This window comes from Chlamydotis macqueenii, chromosome 22 (genome assembly GCF_036417535.1).
Source record: "Chlamydotis macqueenii isolate bChlMac1 chromosome 22, bChlMac1.mat, whole genome shotgun sequence".
In the NCBI taxonomy this organism is placed as follows: domain Eukaryota; kingdom Metazoa; phylum Chordata; class Aves; order Otidiformes; family Otididae; genus Chlamydotis; species Chlamydotis macqueenii.
This window is the reverse complement of record NC_141577.1, coordinates 3,372,424-3,383,084: the sequence shown is the minus strand read 5'-3', so window position 1 is coordinate 3,383,084 and position 10,661 is coordinate 3,372,424.

Here is a 10,661-nt window from a genome sequence, read left to right as displayed (position 1 = left end):
GTCTCCGCGGGGTTTTGATCCTGCCCTCCCCCACCAGCGTACCGACTGCACCTGTCCTCAGCTCGGTCCTCCAGCAGCACCTGCCTGATCTGCAACTGTGTGACGCTCCCCGAGGTCACTGCCAGAATAAGGAGAACGTGCTAGACACGCACTTTAAGACAGCAATAATTTAGTAACCCCTTCCCTAAGCGGCGCTTGAACCTTCTTAGGCTCCTGCATCGAAGAAACGGCTGAGAGGATCCATGATCCAGCGGAAGAGAGGGGAGGAACAACCCGTTTGCTGCCTAAGGCTGCCCCGGCTGCGGAGGCTGGGCTTTGCCCCTCCACACACAGATCCACACTCGGCGCGTCCCCGCAGCCACCCACGCTGCGCACGCCCTGGCAGCGCCCGGGACCCCGTGCGTTTGACGGGTCGGGGCCCGGCACGCAGCACAGCACGACAAACCCAAGGCCAGCCGGGCTCCGGGATCGAGCCAGGCGAGACGCTCAGTACCCTCAGTCCCAATCCTGTAACCACAAAATCATCGCAGCTTTGCGGCAAGACATAGTTAAAAACATGCCTAGAGAAAAACGTCCCCTCTCCCGGAGGATGAACAATTCTGGACAGTGTCTATTTCTTTGCAGCTTTCACACTGAGTGGAGACAGCTCATCCTCTGGGCTTTCAATACAAGGGCCATTTAGGATTGAAAAAGAGAGATAGGTTTATATACAAAATGGGAGCATTTCACAAAAACTGTCTCTCACACTCTCTCCACGAATTATTGTTCCTTATTATACTGCAACAATGGAAGGATTCGCTTCCTCGCTAAGGTGAGCGCGATCAGTTCTCCTGTCATTGTGCAAAGTGGAAGAGGAAAATAACGTTGACCTGAAATCTGAGCTGCGAGGCCGAGGATGCCATGAAATGCTGGAAACCTTTTGTCTGCTGATCCTCATCCCTCCTCAGGCAGAAAAGCACCGGGGAGCGAGCAGCAAACGCACAGCGCGATGGAGGGGCCACCATTTTCTGAACTCACGAGCGCGAGTCCCCGTGCTGGCAGGACAGGATGATTCATTCTGTGTCAGGGGCTCTGTTCAACATGGCAGCAATTTTTGGCCATTAGCAGCATCCTGCAAATGTCATTCCGGCTGCCCATCATTTCTGTAGGTATTTTTGGCTCCTGTGAGTGCTGAGGCTCCTTGTATAACCCACTCACATCCCCTCGACTCGCTGCATCTATTTATATCCACAGCCACGCTGGCAGGGAAGGCTCTGGCTCCACGGACAGCCAGGAACCAAGACGTTGCCGGTCAGCAGCCCGTTGCTGCCTTCTACTTACGTTCACAGACTTGCTATAAAGCAGCTTAAGGTTTGAAAACCAGAGACACAGTCCAGGCCTGGCATCCTTGCTTTGATCCCGCTGGATAAGATAGATTCAGCGACAGATTTGGGAGTGCTTCATCCTGCTCTCCTGTTCCTGGCTCCAAGGGCAGCCAGGCAGGAGCTGCTCCCCCATTCCAGTGGGACTGGGGAAGGAAGGGCTTCCTGGGGGCCAGAGGTGCTGCCCCATTCGTTTCTGCCAGCCCACGGAAGGGAGCCGGCTCCCACCCCCCGCCTCGTGGTGCTGCGTTAGCGCGTCAGCAGTGCTCCCGGGCACAGAGGCACGCTCGCTGAGCCCGATATGAAAATCACACCCGACGCAGCTGGAGCATCCTGCCACAAGTACCATGGGTGTCACCGGCTTCTCTACAGCCACGGAGCCAGGTGAGGAATGCCCTGATGGGACCGACGGTTTTGCAGGGCCCTCTCACCCCCAAGCAGGCGGCGCGGCAGCAGAGCAGATCCGGAAAGCAAACACTGCAGCAATGACCGGGAGCAGCTGTTCGGTATTCAAGCACCCGTCTGGCCCGTTAGTGACCGCGATTACTGCACAGGTCCCTTATCACAGGTGCCAGCAGCATCTTCCTTCCTACGCTGAAGGGCAGTGAGAGGTCCTACGGCACCAACATACCGCAGAGATGGAACAGAAAGGAATCAGGTTTGACATCGTCATGCAAAGCACCTGCACTGTCACAGGATTGCTTGACAGAGAAATACGCGCAGAGAGACGGCAGAAACGGCCCGTTTCTTTCCACGCAGCAGCCATACCAGAGCTTTTAGATCTATTTTATGTGTAACTGGAGGCATCTATATTAGCAAACACACCTGGAGCCTGCCAGCACACCAGTGCTGCGGACCTTCTCCGCAATGGGCCAGTTGACAGCACTCCATCATGAGAACTTAAGCAAATTAAAAGAAACTCGTGAGAGACGGCAGCAAGAGGGGCAGAGCCGGGCTCCACACTCAGAGCTGTTATTTGGAGGAGGGAGGGTGTTACGCAAAGCCCTCTCCATCGACAGCCCCCCATCTCCAGCGGTCGCACCACTGTGCACTGGAGCGGAGTGCAAGGCGACAATTACAATGCTTCACCCCTACGCCTATAAAAGCAAACAAATTCTGTCTTTTCACACTCTGTAGTTGGGGTTTCAATGGGCATTTCTGCAAAATAAGGCTGAGGTGAGGTACAGGCCTGCTGGCCAGTCATCTGCTACAGAAAATACTTCACCCTGGATGCTTTTTACCTGTCAACTCAAGTTCTGACTCAGCTTTTCCCCCAATCCAGAGGCTGCGAGGTTTTCAGATGAGAGGTGGCAGATCCTGTATCCCGAAGTACGGAAGATAATTTGGCCAGACAGGCCCCTCGAGACTGGTCAGTGGCTCAGACCTGGGGCAGCGGCACCCGGGCAAGGTTCCGGCCCTCCCTGCCTTTCTGGTGTTGGAAGTCACCTCCGAAAGCTCACGCACGCTGCGAGAGGCAGGGATGCTCAGGGCACGTGAGCTGGAGAACGTTCTTCCAGGGGCTGCAGCCCTACCCCAGCCCTCACCAAGCCCCAGCAGCAGTCTTGCCTCGTCCAGGGCAGAATTTCTGTTGTGCGATCCTGAGAAGCAGAACAGCTCCGTCTTGCTGTAACGGGCATTATTCATTTATCGCTTAGCAGAGGTGCTCAAATTTTTCATCCCTAAAATTAAAGCCTGGCGCTCTGAATCTTGCCAAAGGTGTCTCAGCCCGTCTCCCCTTGCTTCTTGCGGGGTCTCTGCTCCAGAATATACCAGCCGAACGTTTCTGCCTTAGGTCTTTTTAATAAGAGGAGTTTTGCCATAGCTTATTATCGCTAGAATTAAATGTCACCTTGGGTTTTCCTCGCTCACGTTAGCACACTCCGCTGCTGTCTTCTACATCTATAAAAGGAAACTTTATGGCTCGTTTCTCCCTGCTTCTTAAAAATTGCATGCAGAGAGAAAAATATCTCTTTTTTTAAAAAATATGCAGAAATAGTTTGTGTTGCATGTTCGTTGCACGGTGACCTTCTGGGAAAACTGCACAGCTGTTGATGATTGATGCAAACTCGGTTTTACAGCGGCAAGAAAAACACCGGGAGAAATGAAGATTCTTCATCGACTTCTCAGACCTCTAGGGTTTTGCTCCACCACTTCATAAACGAAGGCAGTGTTAACCTACAAAGCGCTTCAGCCTGACCTGCTTTTACTGCCTTAACCCTAAAATTAAAGGCACGATGTGCAGTTGGCGGGGCAGAGGGATCCCAGAGGCACCCGCTTCGCTCTGTAAGGATACGGGGATGCTGCCGGACAAGCATTTCAGAGCAAAGAAATTTAAGCCCAAATTCCTTAACTGTTTTCCAGTGGAAAAAGCATCTCATCCCACAAGACTGTGGAATTAACGTGCCTGACATTCCTCTTCTCTTTTACTAAGGCACTGCTGGGGAAAGAAAAGCCACTGAACAGCCCTGCTCTTGCTTAAATCCAAGAGGCACTCCACAAAGAAAAACAAACAACTCGCCCAAAATATCAAAGGAATGCGGAGAATCGCAGTACCAATGACCTAACACAAAAGTCAATTTTTTTTGTTCTACTCGTTCACTGCTCTTTCAAACCCAAAGAGACACGGCTTTGAACGATGTAACATGGACTCTCCATAGATGTCGTTAGTGTCATTTCCACAACATTTAAAAAACAAAACAACCAACAACAAACAAAACCCCCAATAACAAAGCGCTAAATCATAGTCCTAGCAATCCTATCGTAGAATCATGGAATGGTTTGGGTGGGAAGGAACCTTCAAAGGTCATCTAGTCCAACTCCCCTGCAAGGAGCAGGGACATCTCCAACCGGATCAGGTTGCTCAGAGCCCCGGCCAACCTGGCCTTGAACATTTCCAGCTACTACTATTTGCAGTAGTAGCTGAAGTGGATTTATGGAGAGAGTGTAGAAGGTGTCCGGTACAGAGTGACATTTTCCACTCTTTACCCCTCTAGATTTGGCAGAGATTCAGAAATTTCCTTGTTGATGGGGTTGCCAACGTCATCCGCTACCCACGGACCTACTCCACCCCCCGCACCGTTAGTTTCGTACTCCAGCTCTACAGCGTCCAACAGCAAAGATCTCCATACTCTGAACACAACTATTTCCCTTCATTTCACACCAGCTGCCCAACAACGTCACTGGCTGCCTCTCCATGGGATGACCTCCAAACCCAAACTCTCCAGAATAGGAAGGCATCGCATGGCATAGTGCTGCTCCCACCCTCTCCTTCCTAAAGGCAGCTCGGCTCTGTGCGAGTTCAGGGGCTACGCCCGCCAGCTGTGTGCAGGCTCTCCAAATCGACAGCCAGATTTTCAGCAATTCACTTCGGGGAGGATCCCTAGGCAGCCTCCCCTTCGCCTGGGACCAACCCTGCCTTTTAACTGCTCTCAAATAAACCCTTTCATCCTGAGGGAACGCAGCTCCTTTCCCCCAGAATAACTGGGATAACTTCTGGAGTTGTTTTGCCTGCATCCAGATCAAGCCGGGTCTGTTTTTAATGACATCCTCATGCTTCTGTTACACAGCTACAAAGATTGTTTTGATGCTTCAAGAATATTGGGCTCGCTAGTCAAAATAAAGTACTGGAAATTGAATTAAAACTGCCCTTGCATACAGAAATCACTTATTAACATGAGCGCGTTCTGTAGGGTACAATCAGGACTGACTTCCCAATTAGCTCCGATAGCGGAGTCGGCTGTTGGAGTCAACTGCACAAGACACAGCGCTATTAATTAACTGCTGCGGTTCTCCTCAGCTTTTGTCCGCTCCTAAATTGATTTTTCTCTAAGCAACAGGGTCTGCGTATAACACAAGAGGGCAGCTGGGGAAAACAGGCAGCACTTCCTCACCCCAGAGCTGAAAGCGTCCCCGTGGTTTTGCGCTCACCACAAACCAGTGCCGGGAATCACTTGCCCACGGATCGTCCTTCCGCTCGGGGCTGCTGCGCCGCGCTCCATCCTTACTCCGTGTTCCGCATAAAGCTTTATTGAGTTATTTGAATACAAAGCCTAAGGAGCTGGTTTCGGGTTGACAAATTTTCCAAAAGATTTCATACGAAGCTCTGACCCTGTGGACGTGGGGCCGTTACCAGAGGCACCCAAGAGGCGGGGAACGCTACGTTCTCACTGCATCCCGGCACTGCCAAGCCAGTCTGTCTCATACTATTTATTATTATTATTATTACTGCTGAAATGGATATGAATTTGTTCTCTGGGGGCTTTGCACAATTTTTTATTTTGCTAAGCTGCATTTTCTTTTCCAGAAGCCTTATTTTGATGTAATTCTTGTAAACAGGGAACGAGTTCGTTCAAATGCTGAACGCAAAGCTCTTCCAAAGAAGCAGATCAGAAGTCTGCTGTCGGCTTAATGAAAGCTAGGCTGGCAATTAGGGTGGGAAAGCCTGCATGGATCGTGGGGGGAGAGAGACACACGTAAGGGGTTTATTAATTGTCTGGGAGTACAGGGAAGGAGAGATGCAAAACAGTGAGAAAGGGTTTGGGGGATGAACCCTTCATTTTTTTCTTAGTCTAAACACCCTCAATGTAAAGTGTCCATTGTTAAAGCTCATGTGAAATGGCGGCACAAACGCTAAAGTGCTGAGGCAAATAGAAAATTTAGGCCTTTAGAAAAATTGTTCAATATTTAAAGTGTTTTCTTTGCAATCAGGTGTACCCATTTTGATTTCTTTTCAATTTGTGCACCATTCCTGAAATGACTACTAGGGGATAATTACAGCACTTTTCAAAAATGAAGTACAGACGATACAAGGAAAGCAGCCGAGCTGTCGATATCACGGCAATAACGCACATTGTCTTGCCTTGACACCAAAAGCATCGATCCTCCCTCCGCTACCACCAACAACACAAAAGAAAACGAGCAGGGAGGATGCAGCGGCCCGCGCGCTGCGGGAGCGGCTGGGTTTCGCGCGCAGGCAACGCAGAGAGCGCTCCGAGCCAAGGTTTGATCATCGCCAAAAGTTGGGTTTGCTTGGTTTTGAACTTCAAAGGGATCAGCCATTTCTTTTCAGGGGGAAAAAAACAAACCAACAGACACACCCTGTGCTCGTTGTGCCGGATGCTGGCGTTGCGCTCCCTCCTCTTCGCCCAGCCCTGCCGCTGCGGAGGCCCAGCACAGCCAAAGCAACGGACCCACTGGGCAGGCTCCTTTATGCCGCCAGGATTTCTAACCACACACGGGATCCAAAAAAAGCGTTGCGGAACACCCGAGTGCAAGTAAAGCCCAACTAATCATCACTCCAGACCAGCCTGCAGAAGCTTTGCAAGGAGTTATCACTGCCCCAGCCGCTCCGCCAGCAAACGTGCTGTCACTGCGTCTCGTGCGACAGCCCGGAGCGAGTTACTGGTGTGGGAGCAGACTGAAGTGGTCGTACTGCTAACGCCAACCTAACCAGGAGCAGCACAACGCAGGAAAAACAAAAACAAAACCAAAACACCCCAGAAGTGTTAACTGGAAGTGAAGTCCGGAGCCAAGAGGAGCATTCTGTGCGTGAAGATCTAAGACCCCATCACTGGGTAAGGAGAAGCAAAACAGTTAACGTTGGAAAGGAAAAATGATCCTGCTTTTCCTTTTATCTAATCTTAGCTGGACACAGCAGATTATGCAGAATACCAAGGAAAGCAGCATAAGCAAGATCCTTCAGTGCTTGAAATTATCTTCAAAATAAATCACGCCTATTGCCCCTTTGAAGTTCTGTCACTATTTCTAATCATGGAGCTGGGACTTGGCTTTTTAGGTGAATTCATCAGTAATTTATGCTAATAGACTGCTGCGCTGACGCTGTGTGGTATCTCCATATCTGCCTAGATGCCAGGGCCGCGATAACCACAGGAACATCAATGCGTTTACCACCAGCCCGAGTGGGAGCGCGGAGCATGGCCGGGCCCCGCAGCGCACACCCGAGCCCTTCCGGCCACGCACGCGCTGGCTCAAGTCCACGCACGTTCTTCCCGGAGCCAAAAACATCGCGCAAGTGCTTGGAAAACCTAGAGATTTCTCTCTTCTTCCTGACAGATCTGCAGGAGCCAGCCTGTCTATAGGGGAGCAGGTGCGGGAGCCGGCCCCGCGCCAGCTGAGAGACCCCGGCGCTCTTCACCGCACCAAGTCTGCTCCGCCAAAACCGGAGCTGGCCCCAGAGCTGCTGCCACACTCTCCATCACGCTTACAGCCTCGCCTAACGCCGGCACCACTGCTTCTTTATAGACACATAAGAGCTCCCTATAAAATGTATTAAAGTTACAGTGCTGAAAGGAGAACATTTCTGCAGAAACCTCTGTGTAAAATAAAACTGTAAGGAGAAGCGAGCTGCCAGTCAGCGGTGTTTACACGGCTACCGCGCAGGCTGGCCCAGAGCTCGTCTGCCAGCACCAGCTTCAGGGGGCAAAACGCATCCCCCCTCCAAACCTCACAATTAAGAGACACAATTTAAATCCGTGCATTTCGTCTTCTCCAAACGAAACGTTGTCTGAGGCCAAGGTTGCCTGCTCCCAGCCTAGGGAGGGTTCAGATGCCGGTGGGTATAAACGGCGCGCGGCGGGTCAGGGTGTGTCCCGTACGGGTATAACTATCGCTCGAAGGAGTTGCTCCTTTAGATGAAATTAAACAGAAACAGGTTCTTCCAGCCACTTAGGGATGCAGTGCTGTGAATGTTACTTTAGGGTAAGTCCCACCCGCACACCCATCACTCACCCCTTTATCTGAATCACAAAACAAATCAATCCAAACCCAATGTCTACACGTAGAGGTGTTTACCTGCGACATCTGGGACACGCAATGCCAATGCAATGATGTGCATGAAAGCTCAACAAGTGTTATTTATGTATTTTTAAATTGCAAACGAGCATCCTTCAGGCCCAGATCTCACACATCATCATTCATATTCACCACGCACAGAAGTACATGCTTGACCTTCGCACCTGCAAATGCTCCTTATGTTTGGTATCAGGACCAGAGCCTGACTTGGTGGTGTCTGCATAAACCACGAGAGCTGAAGCCAGTCCTGCAGCAGCTGCCACGCGTCCGTCCCCCCACAAAGGGCTCGGCGCAGACCCCAGCCACCCGCCAACGCTTTTCCCTCCTTGGCTCATGATAAGAATCCAACATCTTGAATTTTTTCAAAAACATCTATAAAAGCAACACCTCCAGGTGCTTTTCTGCTTTCATTGTCACTTGAATGTCACTGGCAGCAAACAAGGATTTTCCCCCTCTCACAACCACCCTGGCACGAGGCCGTGGTATATTCAAGGATCGTTGCATCAGAAGCGTAACACGCTAATCCATTTAGCTCAAATTGTTTAGCCAGATGATATATGTAAATCTGACCAACTCGCAGCAGCTTCAGGCCTTGACGTATTTGTAAGGAATTTTGATCCGGCAATTGTTTTGCAGTTTTGAATCTTTACTGTTGCCTTAAGAGGAGGATCTGAACATCAAACCCCTACAAATCACTGCTTTCGGAGAAGCCTGCTCCTCCGGAGGGCTGAGCTGAAGAGAGAACAGAAACACGTAGACATTATTCTGGATTTGCCTTATTTACTTGGAATTTGATACCCACAGACACCCTGAGCATCAGCCCTGGATATGGCACCACGCAACAGCCATCCTGGCCCCAGTGTACATCTCTGATAACCAGTATGATGGCAGATGCAATTGGCTCCCCTGAACTGGGGCCAGATTGCCCTGCTGGGGAAAAAAAAAAAATTCTGGTTTCACATCATATTTTCATGGGCAGAAGATAAGTATTTTATAAAGGAAAAACATAAACACTTTCAAAGTTTGCCTAAAATAACTGGCACTTGTTTCACGTTTTTGGCGCTGGGGTTTGTTTGGTTTTGTTCATCCCAAACACCGTGGCTGTGCACGTCCCTCCAGCCTTACGGAGTGCTTGCAGGAGGCTACGAAAGCAGAAGCAGGGCCTGGCCCAGGTTAACTCCTGTCCTGTACTCGGCAAACGCTGCCAGGTCCCAGCCCAGGAGCGCGGTTGGCGTCTCCAGCACCGCAGTGCCTCCACCGTGGGCGGCAGCAGTGGGGAATCACTCCACGGTCCAGGGAATTAGCATCCTTGTGCCGGGCACGTCGGCGGGTACACAGACCAGCCCACGGCAGAGAGGGCAGCGGGTCTTCCTTGTCCCACCTACCTCGTCCTAACAGCGGGCACTGAAAACTTCAAGTGAACCAGTTTAGTGTAGAATAATGCAAAATTAATCTCCTCAGAGCTCCTCACCTGTGAAGGGTGGTTACATCTCCTTCTCAGGTCAGAAGGACCTTAAGTAATAGTGGGTCTTGCAAGCTTCGCCGGCGGCTTTGAGAAGGAAGAACCGACGTGTAACCTTCACGGGTGAGGGGCTGTGTATTTATTATCTAGCAGTGGAGGGATGGAAGAGCAAGTAGATCTGTTTAGAAGAAAGCACATGAAAGGAACCACACCGGTGGAAGCAGTAACGCCACGCACACGGAAACTCCCCCAGCTCAAATGTTTCTCCTGAGTTCACGTGAGGTACAAGCCTTCCCGGGAGAAATCTCCCTCTGCGCCGCACGCCAAGGGCCAAAGCGAGGACCACAGGGTCAGGTGAAGTCCCACCACGTTTACATTTCACGACAGTGCTCACGCGACACAGAAACGATCGCTCACAGCATCGCGCCTGCCCGCTTCACCCAGCCGGGCACTGGGAACAAGGACCGACTGACAGCACATGGCCAACGCATCCCCGTGAAGCCAACACCTACAGCAGCACCGTCCTGGTGAAGATAAGGGCATTTTCGTGTAAAAGCCTATCCATCATTTGGGGAACCACACATCTGAGCTAGGGAGTACTGTGTTTGCAAATATGGGTCTAACATTCCACAAGGAAAAGGTTCAATGACAGCATCTTCACTGCAGAGGAAGGACAGCGAGCGAGAATTGTCTATAATTTAAATATCTGGCAGAGGAGCAGAAATTATTTGGGAAGCTGGTGGTAGCACACCCTGCGTACCTGCCAAAAATCCATAGCCTCCAGCCTGTAAAATTCATATTGGACTCTGGATTTATTTTAATTTTCTTCCCTTCTCTAGAGACTCTGTGAAACATCCCGTTTCAGTAGAGCCTGTGCCCTTTGGCATAAGCTTTCCCCAAGTTTCAGTTCAGCTCCCTCGCCTCCCCACCTCTCCTACAGTAACAGAAAGAAGAAGAGAAAGAAAAAGCATGAATAAATCCTAAATTAAAATAAAATCTCATATGCTACTGGAATTTGCTCAAAAAGA